Source organism: Cryptomeria japonica, unplaced genomic scaffold (genome assembly GCF_030272615.1).
Source record: "Cryptomeria japonica unplaced genomic scaffold, Sugi_1.0 HiC_scaffold_480, whole genome shotgun sequence".
In the NCBI taxonomy this organism is placed as follows: Eukaryota; Viridiplantae; Streptophyta; class Pinopsida; order Cupressales; family Cupressaceae; genus Cryptomeria; species Cryptomeria japonica.
This window is the reverse complement of record NW_026729300.1, coordinates 72399-92500: the sequence shown is the minus strand read 5'-3', so window position 1 is coordinate 92500 and position 20102 is coordinate 72399. Positions and strand designations below refer to the sequence as shown.

Genomic DNA, 20102 nt, shown 5'->3' with positions numbered 1-20102 from the left:
CACCTCGGTGTGCTCCGAGGTGCGAACCCGAGAGCGCTCCGAGGTGCCCACGAAGTCGAAAGTCGGGTTAATTGCATTGTTTTCCCCGGGTGCGCTCCGAGGTGCGCAACATCGGTGCGCACCAAGGAGGGCTCCGAAGTGTGCTCCAAGGTGCGCACGATTCGGAGCTCGGTTTGCCCGGGGTGCGCACACCTTGGCTGGGTTGCGCACCCTTTGTGCGCTCCAAGGTGCGCACGAAGTCGGAGCTCGGTTTGCCCCGGGTGCGCACCTTCGCCAGGGTGCGCACCTTGATGCGCACGCCTTGGCTGGGCTGCGCACCTTGGTGGGCGCCATGGTGCGCACCTTTCGTGCGCTCCAAGGTGCGCACGAAGTCGGAGCTCGGTTTGCCCCGGGTGCGCACCTTGGTGGGCGCCATGGTGCACTCCGAGGTGCCCAAGATTGGTGCGCACCAAGGAGCGCTCCGAAGTGCGCTCCAAGGTGCGCAGGTGCGCGCGAAGTCGAAAGTTGGGTTAATTGTCCGGTTTGCCTCGGGTGCGCACCTTGCGTGCACCTTCGCCAGGGTGGGCGCCTTGGTGCGCACACCTTGGCTGGGCTGCGCACCCGGGCGCGCACACCTTGGCACCCGCGTTTCCTTCATTTTAAATTTTTTTTTTTTACAATCTCTCAAGTGGGAAATTCTATAATCTCAACTTTTTTTGCCTTTTCAGGAAACTTTTGAATGGAGCGCATCATTGGTGCGCTCCGAAGTGTGCTCCAAGGTGCGCACCTCTGGTGTGCTCCAAAGCTCTCTCCAGCTGCGTGCACCTGCCCCGGCCGCGCACCCGGCCCCGCCCAGCTTCGCTCACCTGTCCCGGGCGTCTGGTGCGGAACCTTAGAGTAAGAAACATCACCGTGCACCTTGGCCAACGTGCGCGACTCGACCGAGCGCGCACTGGCCGAGGTGCACACCGATTTCACCTGGGTGCGCGCGCAGCACCTCGGGCGCACCGGGGTGCGCGCACAACGCCCGGGTTGCACCGTGGCCTGTGTGCTCGGGGCGCCTCGGGTGCGCGCTCGGTGTCGCCCCCGCGCGCGCGGTAGTGCGGGCAGCGCACCCCGGCCCGGCCCGGCCCCGACGAGAACGCAAACGGGCAAAAGGTTTATTCAAATAGCATTGCGACGCCCGGCGAAAAACTAAAAAAGGGTGCAACACCGGGACTTCCCGGGAGGTCACCCATCCGAGTACTACTCCGGCCCAAGCGCGCTTAACTGCGGAGTTCTGATGGGATCCGGTGCACTAACGCTGGTATGATCGCACCCGTTATGAGCTTGTCGCAGTGTGTACTTAGCAAACCGCGACCCACGTGCGAATCCACCCCGGCCACCCACCCCCGTCGAGGTGCACACCCTCCCTCGCGAAGTGCGCCCCGTTCGCCAAGTGTGAGCCCTGCCCGGGTGCGCGCACCTTGCTAGGGCGTCGGGTGTGCACCCGGCCCGGCCTACGTGCGTGCACCTGGACGGGGCGTCGTGTGCGTGCAGTGTCCCGTCTGCAACGCGGTGCCCACACACCACCTCGGGCGCAACGACCTGCGCTCACATGTGGGCCGAGTGCACCTTGGTGCATGTTCGGGGCGCCTCGGGTGCACGCTCGATCTTGCCCCGGTGCACCAAGGCGCTCGGTTTGCCCCGGGTGCGCACTTGGTGCAAGGTGGGCACCCAAAATAGGGATCAAGCACCAAAACACAAGTTTCGGGATGCAAAATGGGACCCAAGGACCACAAATGCGTTCCAAGACCCATGATGGGTCCACGAGAACAAAAATGTGTTCCGAGACTTAATAAACAAATATTGGGTTTTAGGAGAAGAAACATGCTCTGATGCCCAAAACGAGAATCGACCCCGAAAAGGCCACAGGCCAAAAGTGGGATGCGAGACAAAAAAAAATGGGACCCGAGGACCAAAATTGGGTTCCCAGGTCGAAGACAGGGCAACCGGACAAGAAACGACCTCTAAGGCTCGAAATGAGTCCCGACGACTAAAACTTGACAAGAAGCACCCATCAGGCACCCAACTCGACACCCATGGGATGCCGACCCACCCGGGCTTCCACCTAGCACACCTTGGCACCCACCCACCCTCGCACCCAACCTCGCACCCAACTTAGCACCTTTGAACCCACATTGGCACTCACCCTGACCCTGGCACCTTGGAACCCACATTGGCACTCACCTTGACCCTGGCACCCACCTTTGCACTCACCTTGGGACCCACCCTGGCTCCCACCTCGGCACCCACCCAGACACCCACCTTGGTTCCTTGGCACCCACCTTGGATCCTTGGCACCCACCCCGACACCCACCTTGGCACGCAACTTGGCTACTTGCCACCCACCTTGGCTCCTTGACGCCCACCCCGACAACCACCCCGTGACCTACCCTGGCTAGGGTTGGTGCACACCCACCCTGGTGCCCACCTTGGCACCCACCCCATGACCCACCTTGGCACGCACCTTAGTACCCACCCCGTTACCCACCCTAGGACCCACCCCGTGACCCACCTTGGCCAGGGTGGGTGCCTTGGTGCGCACAACTTGCCTGGGCTGCACACCAGGGCGGGCTCAAGATGGCACCCGCGTTCCGTTTTTTTCACTATCTTTCAAAACGGAAATTTTAAAATCTCGTTTTTTTTTTTTTTTTGCCTTTTCTGGAAATTAGTGAAGGCAGCGCATCAAAGGTGCGCAATGCTGGTGCGAACCCGGGAGCGCTCCGATGTGTGCTCCAAGGTGCGGCGTGCACGAAGTCCGAGCCCGGCTTGCCCCGGGTGCGCACCTCGCGTGCACCTTCGCCGGGGTGAGCACCTTGGCTGGGTTGCGCGCCCTGGTGCGCACCAAGGAGCGCTCTGAAGTGTGCTCCAAGGTGCGGCGTGCACGAAGTCGGAGCTCGGTTTGCCCCGGGTGTGCACCTCGGGTGCGCACCTCGCGTGCACCTTCGCTGCGGTGGGCACCTTGGCTGGGTTGCGCGCCTTGGTGGGCACCATGCAGTGCACGAAGTCGGAGCCCGGTTTGCCCCGGGCGCGCACCTCCGCCAGGGTGGGCACCTTGGTGCGCACAACTTGCCTGGGCTGCGCACCAGGAAGGGCTCAAGATGGCACCCGCGTTCCGTTTTTTTCACTATCTTTCAGAACGGAAATTTTAAAATATCGTTTTTTTTTGCCTTTTCTGGAAATTAGTGAAGGCAGCGCATCAAAGGTGCGCAACGCTGGTGCGAACCTGGGAGCGCTCCGATGTGTGCTCCAAGGTGCGGCGTGCACGAAGTCGGAGCCCGGTTTGCCCCGGGTGCGCCCTGGTGGGCACCATGGTGCGCACCAAGGAGCGCTCCGAAGTGTGCTCCAAGGTGCGGCCTGCACGAAGTCGGAGCCCGGTTTGCCCCGGGCGTGCACCGCGGGTGGGCACCTTGGTGCGCATGCCTTGCCTGGGCTGCGCACCAGGGCGGGCTCAAGATGGCACCCGCGTTCCGTTTTTTTCACTATCTTTCAAAACGGAAATTTTAAAATCTCATTTTTTTTTGCCTTTTCTGGAAATTAGTGAAGGCAGCGCATCAAAGGTGCGCACCTCGCTGCCCACCACGGTGCGCAACGCCGGTGGGCACCCGGGAGTGCTTCGAAGTGTGCTCCAAGGTGCTGCGTGCACGTTGTCGGAGCCCGGTTTGCCCCGGGTGCGCACCTCGCGTGCACCTTCGTCGGGGTGGGCACCTTGGCTGGGTTTGCCCCGGCTGCGCTCCGAAGCGGGGTTATTGGAGCGCCGCCTCTTTTTTTGTCGGAGCGTTTGGTGGGGTTTCTCGCATTGGCTCTTCCCAGGCCCGGTTGCCACCCTGGCGCGCACGAAGTCGGAAGTAGGGTTAATTGCCCGGGTGCGCACCTTTGCCAGGGTGGGCACCTTACCTGGGCTGTGCACCAGGGCGGGCTCAAGATGGCACCCGCGTTCCGTTTTTTTCACTATCTTTCAAAACGGAAATTTTAAAATCTCCTCTTTTTTTTGCCTTTTCTGGAAATTAGTGAAGGCAGCGCATCAAAGGTGCGCACCTCGCTGCCCACCTTGGTGTGCTCTGAGGTGCGCACCCGGGAGCGCTACGAAGTGTGCTCCAAGGTGCGGCGTGCACGTTGTCGGAGCCCGGTTTGCCCCGGGTGCGCACCTCGCCTGCACCTTGGCCGGGGTGGGCACCCTGGCTGGGTTTGCCCAGGGTGCGCTCCGAAGCGGGGTTACTGGAGCGCCCCCTCTTTTTTTGTCAGAGCGTTTGGTGGGGTTTCTCGCATTGGCTCTTCCCAGGCCCGGTTGTTGGGTGCGCTCCCACCCTGGCGCGCGCGAAGTTGGAAGTTGGGTTAATTGCCCGGGCGCGCACCTTCGCCAGGGTGGGCACCTTGGTGCGCACACCTTGGCTGGGCTGCGCACCAGGGCGGGCTCAAGATGGCACCAGCATTCCCTTTTTCTCACTATCTTTCAAAACGGAAATTTTAAAATCTCGTTTTTTTTTGCCTTTTATGGAAATTAGTGAAGGCATCGCATCAAAGGTGCGCACCTCGCTGCCCACCTTGGTGTGCTCCGAGGTGCCCACCACGGTGCGCTCCGAGGTGCCCACCACGGTGCGCAACGCCGGTGCGAACCCGGGAGCGCCCCGATGTGTGCTCCAAGGTGCGGCGTGCACGAAGCCGGACCCCGGTTTGCCCCGGGTGCGCACCTCGCGTGCACCTTGGTGCGCACACCTTGGCTGGGTTGCGCGGCCTGGTGGGCACCATGGTGCGCACCAAGGAGCGCTCCAAAGTGTGCTCCAAGGTGCGGCGTGCACGAAGTCCTAGCCCGGTTTGCCCCGGGTGCGCACCTTCGCCGCGGTGGGCACCATGGCGTGCACGAAGTCGGAGCCCGGTTTGCCCCGGGTGCGCACCTCGCGTGCACCTTCGCCGGGGTGGGCACCTCGGCTGGGTTGCGCGCCCTGGTGCGCACCAAGGAGCGCTCCGAAGTGTGCTCCAAGGTGCGGCGTGCACGAAGTCGGAGCCCGGTTTGCCCCGGGTGCGCACCTTCGCCGCGGTGGGCACCCTGGTGCGCACCATGGCGTGCACGAAGTCGGAGCCCGGTTTGCCCCGGGTGCGCACCTCGCGTGCACCTTCGGCGGGGTTGCGCGCCCTGGTGCGCACCAAGGAGCGCTCCGAAGTGTGCTCCAAGGTGCGGCGTGCACGAAGTCGGAGCCCGGTTTGCCCCGGGTGCGCACCTCGCGTGCACCTTCGGCGGGGTTGCGCGCCCTGGTGGGCACCATGGTGCGCACCAAGGAGCGCTCCGAAGTGTGCTCCAAGGTGCGGCGTGCACGAAGTCGGAGCCCGGTTTGCCCCGGGTGCGCACCTCGCGTGCACCTTCGCCGCGGTGGGCACCATGGCGTGCACGAAGTCGGAGCCCGGTTTGCCCCGGGTGCGCACCTCGCGTGCACCTTCGCCGGGGTGGGCACCTCGGCTGGGTTGCGCGCCCTGGTGCGCACCAAGGAGCGCTCCGAAGTGTGCTCCAAGGTGCGGCGTGCACGAAGTCGGAGCCCGGTTTGCCCCGGGTGCGCACCTCGCGTGCACCTTCGCCGCGGTGGGCACCATGGCGTGCACGAAGTCGGAGCCCGGTTTGCCCCGGGTGCGCACCCCGCGTGCACCTTCGCCGGGGTGGGCACCTCGGCTGGGTTGCGCGCCCTGGTGCGCACCAAGGAGCGCTCCGAAGTGTGCTCCAAGGTGCGGCGTGCACGAAGTCGGAGCCCGGTTTGCCCCGGGTGCGCACCTCGCGTGCACCTTCGCCGCGGTGGGCACCTTGGCTGGGTTGGGCACCATTGAGCGCTCCGAAGTGTGCTCCAAGGTGCGCACCATGGCCCTCCAAGGTGCGCAGCATGGCGTGCACGAAGTCGGAGCCCGGTTTGCCCCGGGTGCGCACCTCGCGTGCACCTTCGCCAGGGTGGGCACCTCGGTGCGCACACCTTCTCAATGTTTTCTTGCCTTTTCTGGAAATTGGTGAAGGCAGCGCATCAAAGGTGCGCACCTCGGTGTGCTCCGAGGTGCGAACCCGAGAGCGCTCCGAGGTGCCCACGAAGTCGAAAGTCGGGTTAATTGCATTGTTTTCCCCGGGTGCGCTCCGAGGTGCGCAACATCGGTGCGCACCAAGGAGGGCTCCGAAGTGTGCTCCAAGGTGCGCACGATTCGGAGCTCGGTTTGCCCGGGGTGCGCACACCTTGGCTGGGTTGCGCACCCTTTGTGCGCTCCAAGGTGCGCACGAAGTCGGAGCTCGGTTTGCCCCGGGTGCGCACCTTCGCCAGGGTGCGCACCTTGATGCGCACGCCTTGGCTGGGCTGCGCACCTTGGTGGGCGCCATGGTGCGCACCTTTCGTGCGCTCCAAGGTGCGCACGAAGTCGGAGCTCGGTTTGCCCCGGGTGCGCACCTTGGTGGGCGCCATGGTGCACTCCGAGGTGCCCAAGATTGGTGCGCACCAAGGAGCGCTCCGAAGTGCGCTCCAAGGTGCGCAGGTGCGCGCGAAGTCGAAAGTTGGGTTAATTGTCCGGTTTGCCTCGGGTGCGCACCTTGCGTGCACCTTCGCCAGGGTGGGCGCCTTGGTGCGCACACCTTGGCTGGGCTGCGCACCCGGGCGCGCACACCTTGGCACCCGCGTTTCCTTCATTTTAAATTTTTTTTTTTTACAATCTCTCAAGTGGGAAATTCTATAATCTCAACTTTTTTTGCCTTTTCAGGAAACTTTTGAATGGAGCGCATCATTGGTGCGCTCCGAAGTGTGCTCCAAGGTGCGCACCTCTGGTGTGCTCCAAAGCTCTCTCCAGCTGCGTGCACCTGCCCCGGCCGCGCACCCGGCCCCGCCCAGCTTCGCTCACCTGTCCCGGGCGTTTGGTGCGGAACCTTAGAGTAAGAAACATCACCGTGCACCTTGGCCAACGTGCGCGACTCGACCGAGCGCGCACTGGCCGAGGTGCACACCGATTTCACCTGGGTGCGCGCGCAGCACCTCGGGCGCACCGGGGTGCGCGCACAACGCCCGGGTTGCACCGTGGCCTGTGTGCTCGGGGCGCCTCGGGTGCGCGCTCGGTGTCGCCCCCCGCGCGCGCGGTAGTGCGGGCAGCGCACCCCGGCCCGGCCCGGCCCCGACGAGAACGCAAACGGGCAAAAGGTTTATTCAAATAGCATTGCGACGCCCGGCGAAAAACTAAGAAAGGGTGCAACACCGGGACTTCCCGGGAGGTCACCCATCCCAGTACTACTCCGGCCCAAGCGCGCTTAACTGCGGAGTTCTGATGGGATCCGGTGCACTAACGCTGGTATGATCGCACCCGTTATGAGCTTGTCGCAGTGTGTACTTAGCAAACCGCGACCCACGTGCGAATCCACCCCGGCCACCCACCCCCGTCGAGGTGCACACCCTCCCTCGCGAAGTGCGCCCCGTTCGCCAAGTGTGAGCCCTGCCCGGGTGCGCGCACCTTGCTAGGGCGTCGGGTGTGCACCCGGCCCGGCCTACGTGCGTGCACCTGGACGGGGCGTCGTGTGCGTGCAGTGTCCCGTCTGCAACGCGGTGCCCACACACCACCTCGGGCGCAACGACCTGCGCTCACATGTGGGCCGAGTGCACCTTGGTGCATGTTCGGGGCGCCTCGGGTGCACGCTCGATCTTGCCCCGGTGCACCAAGGCGCTCGGTTTGCCCCGGGTGCGCACTTGGTGCAAGGTGGGCACCCAAAATAGGGATCAAGCACCAAAACACAAGTTTCGGGATGCAAAATGGGACCCAAGGACCACAAATGCGTTCCAAGACCCATGATGGGTCCACGAGAACAAAAATGTGTTCCGAGACTTAATAAACAAATATTGGGTTTTAGGAGAAGAAACATGCTCTGATGCCCAAAACGAGAATCGACCCCGAAAAGGCCACAGGCCAAAAGTGGGATGCGAGACAAAAAAAAATGGGACCCGAGGACCAAAATTGGGTTCCCAGGTCGAAGACAGGGCAACCGGACAAGAAACGACCTCTAAGGCTCGAAATGAGTCCCGACGACTAAAACTTGACAAGAAGCACCCATCAGGCACCCAACTCGACACCCATGGGATGCCGACCCACCCGGGCTTCCACCTAGCACACCTTGGCACCCACCCACCCTCGCACCCAACCTCGCACCCAACTTAGCACCTTTGAACCCACATTGGCACTCACCCTGACCCTGGCACCTTGGAACCCACATTGGCACTCACCTTGACCCTGGCACCCACCTTTGCACTCACCTTGGGACCCACCCTGGCTCCCACCTCGGCACCCACCCAGACACCCACCTTGGTTCCTTGGCACCCACCTTGGATCCTTGGCACCCACCCCGACACCCACCTTGGCACGCAACTTGGCTACTTGCCACCCACCTTGGCTCCTTGACGCCCACCCCGACAACCACCCCGTGACCTACCCTGGCTAGGGTTGGTGCACACCCACCCTGGTGCCCACCTTGGCACCCACCCCATGACCCACCTTGGCACGCACCTTAGTACCCACCCCGTTACCCACCCTAGGACCCACCCCGTGACCCACCTTGGCCAGGGTGGGTGCCTTGGTGCGCACAACTTGCCTGGGCTGCACACCAGGGCGGGCTCAAGATGGCACCCGCGTTCCGTTTTTTTCACTATCTTTCAAAACGGAAATTTTAAAATCTCGTTTTTTTTTTTTTTTTGCCTTTTCTGGAAATTAGTGAAGGCAGCGCATCAAAGGTGCGCAATGCTGGTGCGAACCCGGGAGCGCTCCGATGTGTGCTCCAAGGTGCGGCGTGCACGAAGTCCGAGCCCGGCTTGCCCCGGGTGCGCACCTCGCGTGCACCTTCGCCGGGGTGAGCACCTTGGCTGGGTTGCGCGCCCTGGTGCGCACCAAGGAGCGCTCTGAAGTGTGCTCCAAGGTGCGGCGTGCACGAAGTCGGAGCTCGGTTTGCCCCGGGTGTGCACCTCGGGTGCGCACCTCGCGTGCACCTTCGCTGCGGTGGGCACCTTGGCTGGGTTGCGCGCCTTGGTGGGCACCATGCAGTGCACGAAGTCGGAGCCCGGTTTGCCCCGGGCGCGCACCTCCGCCAGGGTGGGCACCTTGGTGCGCACAACTTGCCTGGGCTGCGCACCAGGAAGGGCTCAAGATGGCACCCGCGTTCCGTTTTTTTCACTATCTTTCAGAACGGAAATTTTAAAATATCGTTTTTTTTTGCCTTTTCTGGAAATTAGTGAAGGCAGCGCATCAAAGGTGCGCAACGCTGGTGCGAACCTGGGAGCGCTCCGATGTGTGCTCCAAGGTGCGGCGTGCACGAAGTCGGAGCCCGGTTTGCCCCGGGTGCGCCCTGGTGGGCACCATGGTGCGCACCAAGGAGCGCTCCGAAGTGTGCTCCAAGGTGCGGCCTGCACGAAGTCGGAGCCCGGTTTGCCCCGGGCGTGCACCGCGGGTGGGCACCTTGGTGCGCATGCCTTGCCTGGGCTGCGCACCAGGGCGGGCTCAAGATGGCACCCGCGTTCCGTTTTTTTCACTATCTTTCAAAACGGAAATTTTAAAATCTCATTTTTTTTTGCCTTTTCTGGAAATTAGTGAAGGCAGCGCATCAAAGGTGCGCACCTCGCTGCCCACCACGGTGCGCAACGCCGGTGGGCACCCGGGAGTGCTTCGAAGTGTGCTCCAAGGTGCTGCGTGCACGTTGTCGGAGCCCGGTTTGCCCCGGGTGCGCACCTCGCGTGCACCTTCGTCGGGGTGGGCACCTTGGCTGGGTTTGCCCCGGCTGCGCTCCGAAGCGGGGTTATTGGAGCGCCGCCTCTTTTTTTGTCGGAGCGTTTGGTGGGGTTTCTCGCATTGGCTCTTCCCAGGCCCGGTTGCCACCCTGGCGCGCACGAAGTCGGAAGTAGGGTTAATTGCCCGGGTGCGCACCTTTGCCAGGGTGGGCACCTTACCTGGGCTGTGCACCCGGGCGGGCTCAAGATGGCACCTGCGTTCCGTTTTTTTCACTATCTTTCAAAACGGAAATTTTAAAATCTCCTCTTTTTTTTGCCTTTTCTGGAAATTAGTGAAGGCAGCGCATCAAAGGTGCGCACCTCGCTGCCCACCTTGGTGTGCTCTGAGGTGCGCACCCGGGAGCGCTACGAAGTGTGCTCCAAGGTGCGGCGTGCACGTTGTCGGAGCCCGGTTTGCCCCGGGTGCGCACCTCGCCTGCACCTTGGCCGGGGTGGGCACCCTGGCTGGGTTTGCCCAGGGTGCGCTCCGAAGCGGGGTTACTGGAGCGCCCCCTCTTTTTTTGTCAGAGCGTTTGGTGGGGTTTCTCGCATTGGCTCTTCCCAGGCCCGGTTGTTGGGTGCGCTCCCACCCTGGCGCGCGCGAAGTTGGAAGTTGGGTTAATTGCCCGGGCGCGCACCTTCGCCAGGGTGGGCACCTTGGTGCGCACACCTTGGCTGGGCTGCGCACCAGGGCGGGCTCAAGATGGCACCAGCATTCCCTTTTTCTCACTATCTTTCAAAACGGAAATTTTAAAATCTCGTTTTCTTTTGCCTTTTATGGAAATTAGTGAAGGCATCGCATCAAAGGTGCGCACCTCGCTGCCCACCTTGGTGTGCTCCGAGGTGCCCACCACGGTGCGCTCCGAGGTGCCCACCACGGTGCGCAACGCCGGTGCGAACCCGGGAGCGCCCCGATGTGTGCTCCAAGGTGCGGCGTGCACGAAGCCGGACCCCGGTTTGCCCCGGGTGCGCACCTCGCGTGCACCTTGGTGCGCACACCTTGGCTGGGTTGCGCGGCCTGGTGGGCACCATGGTGCGCACCAAGGAGCGCTCCGAAGTGTGCTCCAAGGTGCGGCGTGCACGAAGTCCTAGCCCGGTTTGCCCCGGGTGCGCACCTTCGCCGCGGTGGGCACCATGGCGTGCACGAAGTCGGAGCCCGGTTTGCCCCGGGTGCGCACCTCGCGTGCACCTTCGCCGGGGTGGGCACCTCGGCTGGGTTGCGCGCCCTGGTGCGCACCAAGGAGCGCTCCGAAGTGTGCTCCAAGGTGCGGCGTGCACGAAGTCGGAGCCCGGTTTGCCCCGGGTGCGCACCTTCGCCGCGGTGGGCACCCTGGTGCGCACCATGGCGTGCACGAAGTCGGAGCCCGGTTTGCCCCGGGTGCGCACCTCGCGTGCACCTTCGGCGGGGTTGCGCGCCCTGGTGCGCACCAAGGAGCGCTCCGAAGTGTGCTCCAAGGTGCGGCGTGCACGAAGTCGGAGCCCGGTTTGCCCCGGGTGCGCACCTCGCGTGCACCTTCGGCGGGGTTGCGCGCCCTGGTGGGCACCATGGTGCGCACCAAGGAGCGCTCCGAAGTGTGCTCCAAGGTGCGGCGTGCACGAAGTCGGAGCCCGGTTTGCCCCGGGTGCGCACCTCGCGTGCACCTTCGCCGCGGTGGGCACCATGGCGTGCACGAAGTCGGAGCCCGGTTTGCCCCGGGTGCGCACCTCGCGTGCACCTTCGCCGCGGTGGGCACCATGGCGTGCACGAAGTCGGAGCCCGGTTTGCCCCGGGTGCGCACCTCGCGTGCACCTTCGCTGGGGTGGGCACCTCGGCTGGGTTGCGCGCCCTGGTGCGCACCAAGGAGCGCTCCGAAGTGTGCTCCAAGGTGCGGCGTGCACGAAGTCGGAGCCCGGTTTGCCCCGGGTGCGCACCTCGCGTGCACCTTCGCCGCGGTGGGCACCATGGCGTGCACGAAGTCGGAGCCCGGTTTGCCCCGGGTGCGCACCCCGCGTGCACCTTCGCCGGGGTGGGCACCTCGGCTGGGTTGCGCGCCCTGGTGCGCACCAAGGAGCGCTCCGAAGTGTGCTCCAAGGTGCGGCGTGCACGAAGTCGGAGCCCGGTTTACCCCGGGTGCGCACCTCGCGTGCACCTTCGCCGCGGTGGGCACCTTGGCTGGGTTGGGCACCATTGAGCGCTCCGAAGTGTGCTCCAAGGTGCGCACCATGGCCCTCCAAGGTGCGCAGCATGGCGTGCACGAAGTCGGAGCCCGGTTTGCCCCGGGTGCGCACCTCGCGTGCACCTTCGCCAGGGTGGGCACCTCGGTGCGCACACCTTCTCAATGTTTTCTTGCCTTTTCTGGAAATTGGTGAAGGCAGCGCATCAAAGGTGCGCACCTCGGTGTGCTCCGAGGTGCGAACCCGAGAGCGCTCCGAGGTGCCCACGAAGTCGAAAGTCGGGTTAATTGCATTGTTTTCCCCGGGTGCGCTCCGAGGTGCGCAACATCGGTGCGCACCAAGGAGGGCTCCGAAGTGTGCTCCAAGGTGCGCACGATTCGGAGCTCGGTTTGCCCGGGGTGCGCACACCTTGGCTGGGTTGCGCACCCTTTGTGCGCTCCAAGGTGCGCACGAAGTCGGAGCTCGGTTTGCCCCGGGTGCGCACCTTCGCCAGGGTGCGCACCTTGATGCGCACGCCTTGGCTGGGCTGCGCACCTTGGTGGGCGCCATGGTGCGCACCTTTCGTGCGCTCCAAGGTGCGCACGAAGTCGGAGCTCGGTTTGCCCCGGGTGCGCACCTTGGTGGGCGCCATGGTGCACTCCGAGGTGCCCAAGATTGGTGCGCACCAAGGAGCGCTCCGAAGTGCGCTCCAAGGTGCGCAGGTGCGCGCGAAGTCGAAAGTTGGGTTAATTGTCCGGTTTGCCTCGGGTGCGCACCTTGCGTGCACCTTCGCCAGGGTGGGCGCCTTGGTGCGCACACCTTGGCTGGGCTGCGCACCCGGGCGCGCACACCTTGGCACCCGCGTTTCCTTCATTTTAAATTTTTTTTTTTTACAATCTCTCAAGTGGGAAATTCTATAATCTCAACTTTTTTTGCCTTTTCAGGAAACTTTTGAATGGAGCGCATCATTGGTGCGCTCCGAAGTGTGCTCCAAGGTGCGCACCTCTGGTGTGCTCCAAAGCTCTCTCCAGCTGCGTGCACCTGCCCCGGCCGCGCACCCGGCCCCGCCCAGCTTCGCTCACCTGTCCCGGGCGTCTGGTGCGGAACCTTAGAGTAAGAAACATCACCGTGCACCTTGGCCAACGTGCGCGACTCGACCGAGCGCGCACTGGCCGAGGTGCACACCGATTTCACCTGGGTGCGCGCGCAGCACCTCGGGCGCACCGGGGTGCGCGCACAACGCCCGGGTTGCACCGTGGCCTGTGTGCTCGGGGCGCCTCGGGTGCGCGCTCGGTGTCGCCCCCGCGCGCGCGGTAGTGCGGGCAGCGCACCCCGGCCCGGCCCGGCCCCGACGAGAACGCAAACGGGCAAAAGGTTTATTCAAATAGCATTGCGACGCCCGGCGAAAAACTAAAAAAGGGTGCAACACCGGGACTTCCCGGGAGGTCACCCATCCCAGTACTACTCCGGCCCAAGCGCGCTTAACTGCGGAGTTCTGATGGGATCCGGTGCACTAACGCTGGTATGATCGCACCCGTTATGAGCTTGTCGCAGTGTGTACTTAGCAAACCGCGACCCACGTGCGAATCCACCCCGGCCACCCACCCCCGTCGAGGTGCACACCCTCCCTCGCGAAGTGCGCCCCGTTCGCCAAGTGTGAGCCCTGCCCGGGTGCGCGCACCTTGCTAGGGCGTCGGGTGTGCACCCGGCCCGGCCTACGTGCGTGCACCTGGACGGGGCGTCGTGTGCGTGCAGTGTCCCGTCTGCAACGCGGTGCCCACACACCACCTCGGGCGCAACGACCTGCGCTCACATGTGGGCCGAGTGCACCTTGGTGCATGTTCGGGGCGCCTCGGGTGCACGCTCGATCTTGCCCCGGTGCACCAAGGCGCTCGGTTTGCCCCGGGTGCGCACTTGGTGCAAGGTGGGCACCCAAAATAGGGATCAAGCACCAAAACACAAGTTTCGGGATGCAAAATGGGACCCAAGGACCACAAATGCGTTCCAAGACCCATGATGGGTCCACGAGAACAAAAATGTGTTCCGAGACTTAATAAACAAATATTGGGTTTTAGGAGAAGAAACATGCTCTGATGCCCAAAACGAGAATCGACCCCGAAAAGGCCACAGGCCAAAAGTGGGATGCGAGACAAAAAAAAATGGGACCCGAGGACCAAAATTGGGTTCCCAGGTCGAAGACAGGGCAACCGGACAAGAAACGACCTCTAAGGCTCGAAATGAGTCCCGACGACTAAAACTTGACAAGAAGCACCCATCAGGCACCCAACTCGACACCCATGGGATGCCGACCCACCCGGGCTTCCACCTAGCACACCTTGGCACCCACCCACCCTCGCACCCAACCTCGCACCCAACTTAGCACCTTTGAACCCACATTGGCACTCACCCTGACCCTGGCACCTTGGAACCCACATTGGCACTCACCTTGACCCTGGCACCCACCTTTGCACTCACCTTGGGACCCACCCTGGCTCCCACCTCGGCACCCACCCAGACACCCACCTTGGTTCCTTGGCACCCACCTTGGATCCTTGGCACCCACCCCGACACCCACCTTGGCACGCAACTTGGCTACTTGCCACCCACCTTGGCTCCTTGACGCCCACCCCGACAACCACCCCGTGACCTACCCTGGCTAGGGTTGGTGCACACCCACCCTGGTGCCCACCTTGGCACCCACCCCATGACCCACCTTGGCACGCACCTTAGTACCCACCCCGTTACCCACCCTAGGACCCACCCCGTGACCCACCTTGGCCAGGGTGGGTGCCTTGGTGCGCACAACTTGCCTGGGCTGCACACCAGGGCGGGCTCAAGATGGCACCCGCGTTCCGTTTTTTTCACTATCTTTCAAAACGGAAATTTTAAAATCTCGTTTTTTTTTTTTTTTTGCCTTTTCTGGAAATTAGTGAAGGCAGCGCATCAAAGGTGCGCAATGCTGGTGCGAACCCGGGAGCGCTCCGATGTGTGCTCCAAGGTGCGGCGTGCACGAAGTCCGAGCCCGGCTTGCCCCGGGTGCGCACCTCGCGTGCACCTTCGTCGGGGTGAGCACCTTGGCTGGGTTGCGCGCCCTGGTGCGCACCAAGGAGCGCTCTGAAGTGTGCTCCAAGGTGCGGCGTGCACGAAGTCGGAGCTCGGTTTGCCCCGGGTGTGCACCTCGGGTGCGCACCTCGCGTGCACCTTCGCTGCGGTGGGCACCTTGGCTGGGTTGCGCGCCTTGGTGGGCACCATGCAGTGCACGAAGTCGGAGCCCGGTTTGCCCCGGGCGCGCACCTCCGCCAGGGTGGGCACCTTGGTGCGCACAACTTGCCTGGGCTGCGCACCAGGAAGGGCTCAAGATGGCACCCGCGTTCCGTTTTTTTCACTATCTTTCAGAACGGAAATTTTAAAATATCGTTTTTTTTTGCCTTTTCTGGAAATTAGTGAAGGCAGCGCATCAAAGGTGCGCAACGCTGGTGCGAACCTGGGAGCGCTCCGATGTGTGCTCCAAGGTGCGGCGTGCACGAAGTCGGAGCCCGGTTTGCCCCGGGTGCGCCCTGGTGGGCACCATGGTGCGCACCAAGGAGCGCTCCGAAGTGTGCTCCAAGGTGCGGCCTGCACGAAGTCGGAGCCCGGTTTGCCCCGGGTGTGCACCGCGGGTGGGCACCTTGGTGCGCATGCCTTGCCTGGGCTGCGCACCAGGGCGGGCTCAAGATGGCACCCGCGTTCCGTTTTTTTCACTATCTTTCAAAACGGAAATTTTAAAATCTCATTTTTTTTTGCCTTTTCTGGAAATTAGTGAAGGCAGCGCATCAAAGGTGCGCACCTCGCTGCCCACCACGGTGCGCAACGCCGGTGGGCACCCGGGAGTGCTTCGAAGTGTGCTCCAAGGTGCTGCGTGCACGTTGTCGGAGCCCGGTTTGCCCCGGGTGCGCACCTCGCGTGCACCTTCGTCGGGGTGGGCACCTTGGCTGGGTTTGCCCCGGCTGCGCTCCGAAGCGGGGTTATTGGAGCGCCGCCTCTTTTTTTGTCGGAGCGTTTGGTGGGGTTTCTCGCATTGGCTCTTCCCAGGCCCGGTTGCCACCCTGGCGCGCACGAAGTCGGAAGTAGGGTTAATTGCCCGGGTGCGCACCTTTGCCAGGGTGGGCACCTTACCTGGGCTGTGCACCCGGGCGGGCTCAAGATGGCACCCGCGTTCCGTTTTTTTCACTATCTTTCAAAACGGAAATTTTAAAATCTCCTCTTTTTTTTGCCTTTTCTGGAAATTAGTGAAGGCAGCGCATCAAAGGTGCGCACCTCGCTGCCCACCTTGGTGTGCTCTGAGGTGCGCACCCGGGAGCGCTACGAAGTGTGCTCCAAGGTGCGGCGTGCACGTTGTCGGAGCCCGGTTTGCCCCGGGTGCGCACCTCGCCTGCACCTTGGCCGGGGTGGGCACCCTGGCTGGGTTTGCCCAGGGTGCGCTCCGAAGCGGGGTTACTGGAGCGCCCCCTCTTTTTTTGTCAGAGCGTTTGGTGGGGTTTCTCGCATTGGCTCTTCCCAGGCCCGGTTGTTGGGTGCGCTCCCACCCTGGCGCGCGCGAAGTTGGAAGTTGGGTTAATTGCCCGGGCGCGCACCTTCGCCAGGGTGGGCACCTTGGTGCGCACACCTTGGCTGGGCTGCGCACCAGGGCGGGCTCAAGATGGCACCAGCATTCCCTTTTTCTCACTATCTTTCAAAACGGAAATTTTAAAATCTCGTTTTCTTTTGCCTTTTATGGAAATTAGTGAAGGCATCGCATCAAAGGTGCGCACCTCGCTGCCCACCTTGGTGTGCTCCGAGGTGCCCACCACGGTGCGCTCCGAGGTGCCCACCACGGTGCGCAACGCCGGTGCGAACCCGGGAGCGCCCCGATGTGTGCTCCAAGGTGCGGCGTGCACGAAGCCGGACCCCGGTTTGCCCCGGGTGCGCACCTCGCGTGCACCTTGGTGCGCACACCTTGGCTGGGTTGCGCGGCCTGGTGGGCACCATGGTGCGCACCAAGGAGCGCTCCGAAGTGTGCTCCAAGGTGCGGCGTGCACGAAGTCCTAGCCCGGTTTGCCCCGGGTGCGCACCTTCGCCGCGGTGGGCACCATGGCGTGCACGAAGTCGGAGCCCGGTTTGCCCCGGGTGCGCACCTCGCGTGCACCTTCGCCGGGGTGGGCACCTCGGCTGGGTTGCGCGCCCTGGTGCGCACCAAGGAGCGCTCCGAAGTGTGCTCCAAGGTGCGGCGTGCACGAAGTCGGAGCCCGGTTTGCCCCGGGTGCGCACCTTCGCCGCGGTGGGCACCCTGGTGCGCACCATGGCGTGCACGAAGTCGGAGCCCGGTTTGCCCCGGGTGCGCACCTCGCGTGCACCTTCGGCGGGGTTGCGCGCCCTGGTGCGCACCAAGGAGCGCTCCGAAGTGTGCTCCAAGGTGCGGCGTGCACGAAGTCGGAGCCCGGTTTGCCCCGGGTGCGCACCTCGCGTGCACCTTCGGCGGGGTTGCGCGCCCTGGTGGGCACCATGGTGCGCACCAAGGAGCGCTCCGAAGTGTGCTCCAAGGTGCGGCGTGCACGAAGTCGGAGCCCGGTTTGCCCCGGGTGCGCACCTCGCGTGCACCTTCGCCGCGGTGGGCACCATGGCGTGCACGAAGTCGGAGCCCGGTTTGCCCCGGGTGCGCACCTCGCGTGCACCTTCGCCGGGGTGGGCACCTCGGCTGGGTTGCGCGCCCTGGTGCGCACCAAGGAGCGCTCCGAAGTGTGCTCCAAGGTGCGGCGTGCACGAAGTCGGAGCCCGGTTTGCCCCGGGTGCGCACCTCGCGTGCACCTTCGCCGCGGTGGGCACCATGGCGTGCACGAAGTCGGAGCCCGGTTTGCCTCGGGTGCGCACCCCGCGTGCACCTTCGCCGGGGTGGGCACCTCGGCTGGGTTGCGCGCCCTGGTGCGCACCAAGGAGCGCTCCGAAGTGTGCTCCAAGGTGCGGCGTGCACGAAGTCGGAGCCCGGTTTGCCCCGGGTGCGCACCTCGCGTGCACCTTCGCCGCGGTGGGCACCTTGGCTGGGTTGGGCACCATTGAGCGCTCCGAAGTGTGCTCCAAGGTGCGCACCATGGCCCTCCAAGGTGCGCAGCATGGCGTGCACGAAGTCGGAGCCCGGTTTGCCCCGGGTGCGCACCTCGCGTGCACCTTCGCCAGGGTGGGCACCTCGGTGCGCACACCTTCTCAATGTTTTCTTGCCTTTTCTGGAAATTGGTGAAGGCAGCGCATCAAAGGTGCGCACCTCGGTGTGCTCCGAGGTGCGAACCCGAGAGCGCTCCGAGGTGCCCACGAAGTCGAAAGTCGGGTTAATTGCATTGTTTTCCCCGGGTGCGCTCCGAGGTGCGCAACATCGGTGCGCACCAAGGAGGGCTCCGAAGTGTGCTCCAAGGTGCGCACGATTCGGAGCTCGGTTTGCCCGGGGTGCGCACACCTTGGCTGGGTTGCGCACCCTTTGTGCGCTCCAAGGTGCGCACGAAGTCGGAGCTCGGTTTGCCCCGGGTGCGCACCTTCGCCAGGGTGCGCACCTTGATGCGCACGCCTTGGCTGGGCTGCGCACCTTGGTGGGCGCCATGGTGCGCACCTTTCGTGCGCTCCAAGGTGCGCACGAAGTCGGAGCTCGGTTTGCCCCGGGTGCGCACCTTGGTGGGCGCCATGGTGCACTCCGAGGTGCCCAAGATTGGTGCGCAACAAGGAGCGCTCCGAAGTGCGCTCCAAGGTGCGCAGGTGCGCGCGAAGTCGAAAGTTGGGTTAATTGTCCGGTTTGCCTCGGGTGCGCACCTTGCGTGCACCTTCGCCAGGGTGGGCGCCTTGGTGCGCACACCTTGGCTGGGCTGCGCACCCGGGCGCGCACACCTTGGCACCCGCGTTTCCTTCATTTTAAATTTTTTTTTTTTACAATCTCTCAAGTGGGAAATTCTATAATCTCAACTTTTTTTGCCTTTTCAGGAAACTTTTGAATGGAGCGCATCATTGGTGCGCTCCGAAGTGTGCTCCAAGGTGCGCACCTCTGGTGTGCTCCAAAGCTCTCTCCAGCTGCGTGCACCTGCCCCGGCCGCGCACCCGGCCCCGCCCAGCTTCGCTCACCTGTCCCGGGCGTCTGGTGCGGAACCTTAGAGTAAGAAACATCACCGTGCACCTTGGCCAACGTGCGCGACTCGACCGAGCGCGCACTGGCCGAGGTGCACACCGATTTCACCTGGGTGCGCGCGCAGCACCTCGGGCGCACCGGGGTGCGCGCACAACGCCCGGGTTGCACCGTGGCCTGTGTGCTCGGGGCGCCTCGGGTGCGCGCTCGGTGTCGCCCCCGCGCGCGCGGTAGTGCGGGCAGCGCACCCCGGCCCGGCCCGGCCCCGACGAGAACGCAAACGGGCAAAAGGTTTATTCAAATAGCATTGCGACGCCCGGCGAAAAACTAAGAAAGGGTGCAACACCGGGACTTCCCGGGAGGTCACCCATCCTAGTACTACTCCGGCCCAAGCGCGCTTAACTGCGGAGTTCTGATGGGATCCGGTGCACTAACGCTGGTATGATCGCACCCGTTATGAGCTTGTCGCAGTGTGTACTTAGCAAACCGCGACCCACGTGCGAATCCACCCCGGCCACCCACCCCCGTCGAGGTGCACACCCTCCCTCGCGAAGTGCGCCCCGTTCGCCAAGTGTGAGCCCTGCCCGGGTGCGCGCACCTTGCTAGGGCGTCGGGTGTGCACCCGGCCCGGCCTACGTGCGTGCACCTGGACGGGGCGTCGTGTGCGTGCAGTGTCCCGTCTGCAACGCGGTGCCCACACACCACCTCGGGCGCAACGACCTGCGCTCACATGTGGGCCGAGTGCACCTTGGTGCATGTTCGGGGCGCCTCGGGTGCACGCTCGATCTTGCCCCGGTGCACCAAGGCGCTCGGTTTGCCCCGGGTGCGCACTTGGTGCAAGGTGGGCACCCAAAATAGGGATCAAGCACCAAAACACAAGTTTCGGGATGCAAAATGGGACCCAAGGACCACAAATGCGTTCCAAGACCCATGATGGGTCCACGAGAACAAAAATGTGTTCCGAGACTTAATAAACAAATATTGGGTTTTAGGAGAAGAAACATGCTCTGATGCCCAAAACGAGAATCGACCCCGAAAAGGCCACAGGCCAAAAGTGGGATGCGAGACAAAAAAAAATG

The 20102-nt window shown here is 63.5% G+C and overlaps 4 non-coding genes across 4 annotated transcripts; all 4 read right to left on the bottom strand.

Moving 5' to 3' along the window:
• Positions 1-1180: 1180 nt before the first annotated feature.
• On the bottom strand, positions 1181-1299 carry LOC131871895 (5S ribosomal RNA). The gene has a single exon (XR_009370084.1). It is a non-coding gene; the product is annotated as a 5S ribosomal RNA (ribosomal RNA).
• A 5916-nt stretch (positions 1300-7215) lies between these two features.
• LOC131871894 (5S ribosomal RNA) lies at positions 7216-7334 on the bottom strand. The gene has a single exon (XR_009370083.1). It is a non-coding gene; the product is annotated as a 5S ribosomal RNA (ribosomal RNA).
• Positions 7335-13323: 5989 nt separating this feature from the next.
• Positions 13324-13442, bottom strand: LOC131871893 (5S ribosomal RNA). The gene has a single exon (XR_009370082.1). It is a non-coding gene; the product is annotated as a 5S ribosomal RNA (ribosomal RNA).
• Positions 13443-19357: 5915 nt separating this feature from the next.
• LOC131871901 (5S ribosomal RNA) lies at positions 19358-19476 on the bottom strand. The gene has a single exon (XR_009370090.1). It is a non-coding gene; the product is annotated as a 5S ribosomal RNA (ribosomal RNA).
• Positions 19477-20102: the final 626 nt, after the last annotated feature.